The following is a 5,370-nucleotide window of genomic DNA, read 5'->3' as shown; positions in this document are numbered from 1 at the left end:
AATAAGGAACAGAGCGTAACAAACACCCGCCATGTTAAACCGGACAACCCCAAAAAAGTCTGTTTATAGATATAATTTGAAGTCACATAACGACCTGTAACTGAAACGTTACACTGTGTGTGCTGTATGTTAACAGCTTTATTTCATAGAGCACTTTTCTCTCAATGGGACACAGGTCCCTGCCCCGCAGAGCTTACAATCTATGATTTTGGTGCCTGAGGCACAGGGAGGTAAAGTGACTTGCCCAATGTCACACGGAGCCGACACCGGGAATTCATCTGTGGTCTCCTGATTCAAACTCAATAACATTGTTTACAGAGTCAGAGCCTTTACTCGCCGGGCCTTTACTCGCCGGGCCTTTACTCGCCGGGCCTTTACTCGCCGGGCCTTTACTCGCCGAGCCTTTACTTGCCGAGCCTTTACTCGCCGGGCCTTTACTCGCCGAGCCTTTACTCGCTGAGCCTTTACTCGCCGGGCCTTTACTCGCCGGGCCTTTACTCCCTGAGCCTTTACTCGTCGGACCTTTACTCGCCGGGCCTTTACTCGCCGGGCCTTTACTCGCCGGGCCTTTACTCGCCGGGCCTTTACTCCCTGAGCCTTTACTCGCCGGGACTTTACTCGCCGGGCCTTTACTCGCCGGGCCTTTACTCCCTGAGCCTTTACTCGCCGGGACTTTACTCGCCGGGCCTTTACTCGCCGAGCCTTTACTCGCCGGGACTTTACTCGCCGGGCCTTTACTCGCCGAGCCTTTACTCGCCGGGACTTTACTCGCCGGGCCTTTACTCCCTGAGCCTTTACTCGCCGGGACTTTACTCGCCGGGCCTTTACTCGCCGGGACTTTACTCGCCGGGCCTTTACTCGCCGGGCCTTTACTCGCCGAGCCTTTACTCGCCGGGACTTTACTCGCCGGGCCTTTACTCCCTGAGCCTACTAAATGTATGAATTCCCCAGTATAGCTATTATAAGTAATATTACAGAAATAATTGCTATTACTAACATTACAAGTTTATTTCAAACAAGTAAGTGTGCGACATCCGGACAAAGTCCTAAAACAATCTCTCGATCAGATGTAGCGACGCTTTCCCCCGAAGCAGCGGCCGAAAAACCTTAAAGCCGCGGTCCCTTAGATAGTGCGGCCGTGGGCGCCCAGCGGGGGTGTCCATGCTTTCAGATCGGACCCCCCGCAGCGATAATCCTCCGGCACCGCGGCAGTTGCAATACCGCGGCTTGCCGAAAACAGTAAGTCTCGTAAATCTGTATGCACCATGCATGTTTTATGAAGCTCTTTACCTGCAGCAATTAGGGAACAAGGACATGCAGCAGAAGCACCCCTGCGTCGCAGGAAACACACTACTGCTTTGCATCGGATTATGTGTCTTTGATACTCTAGGGGGTTTCTGTCTTTCCTACACAGCCCCTAATGTTCTTTTAACCCTTGTAGTACCGGAGTGCCACAACGCCATCACGGGATCGCTGCTGCAGCCTCACTAATGACGGGAGTGGAAGAGGACGTGTCCTCTTCTGCCGGACAAATCGCGTTCAGGCCTCCCAGGGAGCGCAGAACGCGTCCTCGCCAAGACAATGCGCCCATTACGAGGCTATTACAGCATGGAACCCCTGGAGTGACAGGCCCCATAACATGTCAGCCATGTCGCGGAGGACACGAAGAGTTAAGGAAAACCGAAGGAATAGGGTCTATAATACTGAGGCATTGTAATCTTGCGTCTCTGAGCGTCAATGTATCAAAGTCTTTGCTACCATTTCTGCCACGTGTCAGCGTGCAATGTGGGAAGTGTGAAAAGGAGGCGTTAAGGGAGGAGTTGCATTACAGTGAAATGAATCACATTCCGTTGCTCGGCCATTTTAACTACCCGTCAGTTTGCAAGAAAGAATCCACCAAGTTGAAACTGTCACAACGTTCTGCCACTGGGTGTACAAAACAGGTTATTTCCATTTATGCCCCAAAATCATGTATTGTGTCAGACAAACAAACTTTACTCAGAATACCAAGAATTCGGTCTCTCTCAGCACTCATTGTAAGGGGTTGTGTGAGAAAGGTCATTAATAAATGTAATTATAGATTAAAATAAAAATAAAAAAACACAAAGGGACCCCAGAGCTACTTCCAATATGACAAAAATACACATATTCACACATATATATATATATATATATATATATATATATATATATATATATATATATATATATATATATATATATATCTTGAAAAGAGGGTCATTTAGTTTAACTCTTTGGCCAAAGCATTTTAAGCCTGAGAGCCACTACAAGGCATGACCATAATATTGCAGGTCCTAACGCTAACTGATTAAAATTCTTATTTACCTTAATGATTACAGGAAGAATAATCTGCATTGGATCTGTCACAAACAGCTGCATGAAAAGACCTGTACATGTGGAAAGCGGGGAGGGGCGATCTTAAAACCTGGGGAGGAGGGGCCACTGACCTCCAAAACAGCTGAGAACAGCTGGACACAGTTAATAAACACACAGATACCCAGTAAACTCATATAATCCCCCCAAATTACCACAAAATATATATATGTATATGTGTCAAAAGGAGTGCTCCTGAGCGTGTCATTATAGATTATAACAAATGCCACATTTAGAAGTCCGCTCTCTTCCTACCATCAAAGTGTTAAAAGCATCAGTAGAAATGCTAAAATAAGCATTAATCGCTCCAACGTCATCCTATTGACTTCTTCAGGAACAATAGCCGCCATCTTAATGTCGGTCAAAAGTCGATGTTTTGGGCGGCTGATATTGTCTTAATACATAGGACAAAAAGCGCCCGATCGGTCACTTCCCGGATGATCGATTACATTTTGTAGAAAACAAATTATTTGGGATTTTAAAATAAGGTAAGAAAGATAAAATAATAGACTAGTAGAATAAAAATAGGTAATTATCATTATGAGATAAATATCTATATACTGTAAGTTCAAATGAATAGTAGTAACTTACTTTCTGATTATATTACAAGATAAGATTAAATATATTCCCAATAATGTTTTATAATAAATCTGAGGCAGTTTAGATCAATTTTGACTTCTTTCATTTCAATTACAGTTAATAATAATAAAAAAAGAGTTAACTCATATGTAAATATCTACTTTAATTAGCTATCATATTTCCATTAATCAGTGTAGTTGTTGATATTTGTTTCACTCAAACTTTTCAAAACGTTCTAAAAGTTACGAAAAGTTCCCAAAACGTTCTGAAAACTTGTCTATATTGTGGCTAAATTTGCGAATTTTACCAGTGAATCTATATTCAAAACAGTTTCCATACCCTGAAATAAGGCTGTCTTGCAAAAAAAAAATAGTCTATCGAATTCAGTTTATTTTTTACTGCGTGCAAATTCCAATAACTGAGCAAAATTTTCTCTGGCAAAGAAAGGGAAGTTCAGGGCGGTGGGCAAAACGTGGGCAAAACGTGGGCAAGTCTTTAGTGAGGAGCGAGGATCACTACTTTCTAATGACAAACTTACACTTCAGCAAAGTAAAAAAGGATTAATTCAGGAACCATATTTACTTTGCAACAATGCGCCTTCTGTCACTTATTAAAGCCTTATAAAATAAGGCGGCTTAGTGAACATGGCCCTTTATGTTAATACTGTATAAACGTAAACGTTTTGGAAACGAGGTACTGTACAAATAGATTTTCTTGGAATGAGATTCAGTACAAGTCCTTCTTAAAGTCTTTTAGCAGTGGGAGCATCTTTCATTTGCAGAACTTTTGCTAACTTTATTATACTCAACAATAGTTTTTATTTAAAATGGTAATTTTCTGAGATTTGCAATAAAAAAAATGCATGTGTTTTTGTCGGACTTTTTCAAGGTGCAATCTCTCCCGAAACGTTTTGGCGACTTGAGAAAAATAACTCTAAAAATATTTAGCAACCTATCTTTTTAATTTTTTTTTAGAAATCTATTTTATTTAAAAAAGCCAAATGAACAAAGAAAATAGTTTTGAAATATATGTACTGTGTGTACATTATGCGTAAGGTTATTCCCAATTACAATACAGGGAAGATACATCACAAACATTTGGGATAAGTAGAACAGGTAACTGACAACATACTGAAGGGCATAGGGAGATCCTGCCCCATAGAGCTTACAATCTCAGTATGTAAAAGATTGCACCCTTAACCTCATCCCTCTGGCAGAGAAAGGATTAATAGCCCCCCAAAAATATAGTATCAGCAAATCAATGTAGTGTCTGTATCTGATTTACAATTTACTTAGGGATATTTCAGGGAGAAAGTTTTAGAGACCGGTCTGTATAAATCACATTGTCTGTTTACAAACTGTCAGATACTGTGGCAGAAAAGTATCTCCTCGGGACGCTCAGGGCAACGCTTGTGAGCCTGCGTGCAGTAATTGGGTGCTAATGGAGTCCCCAGACCAGGGCGCGCTGAGCAGTTAAGTGTAACGTGAGGAGTTCCCAAAAGATACATTTACCGCAAGCTATCAATACGTTTTCAGGGTCTTGATCTCTGTGACCCAGGGGTTAGCGACATTTACTTTACAGATTGGCACCTTCCGCATGCAGTAAAACATGTTAAATCAATTATTAGCTGGAGAAGTTAGTGGCGCATGGACTAAGCACAGATCATTTCCAGTCCCCACCAGAAGCTGGGGAACTGATGCACGGTTTCAAACAACTGTACCTTCTGTGTGTGCTTCAGTGTAAGAAACAGCTCCTTGCAGAATACTGAGCACATCTGGTATCCTATGCCTTTTGTCCATAAAACACACACATTTAAGAAAAGCTCTTCTACAAAAGAGGTCCTCTTGAATGTTTAGTCTTTGAAAGAGATGTGAGCATTTCCATTGCTTTGTATTATTAGACTCAAGTGGGTATCCAGTGACTGAAGCTATGTGGACTATTCTCTCTGGGCAACAGTAAGATTGTCTCGGCCAAAGGGCACAATCGCAGAAGCTGCCTTGAGGTTCACCTTGTGAAATTATTTTTAGTAGATTGCTTCAGATAGGCAATGAGAACAAAAAATGATTTCTAATTATACCCAACCACATATCATACCCATGAGAATTATGCTAGGAGGTAAGATTGCCAACATTGTTTTGACCTTACATAGAATGGGGGTGTTCTCTGCTGGGCGAGCATAGATCCCCTACTGTATAAAAGCATCAATGGCACATTTGTCTTTGTCCTTCCTATTCTAACTTTCAGGTAAGTGTCGGGAAGCCACGACTTGTCTAAGTTAATGAGCTTATCATACTGTACGTTACCAAAGCTGTAATTATGAATTTATGCATATTAGCACCTAATATAGTAGGTCATTATTTCCGAATAATCTGGATGTTGTTTACTGAAAGGAACCAC

Source organism: Ascaphus truei, unplaced genomic scaffold (genome assembly GCF_040206685.1).
Source record: "Ascaphus truei isolate aAscTru1 unplaced genomic scaffold, aAscTru1.hap1 HAP1_SCAFFOLD_2553, whole genome shotgun sequence".
NCBI classification, from domain to species: Eukaryota; Metazoa; Chordata; class Amphibia; order Anura; family Ascaphidae; genus Ascaphus; species Ascaphus truei.
Note: the sequence above shows the minus strand (reverse complement) of the source record.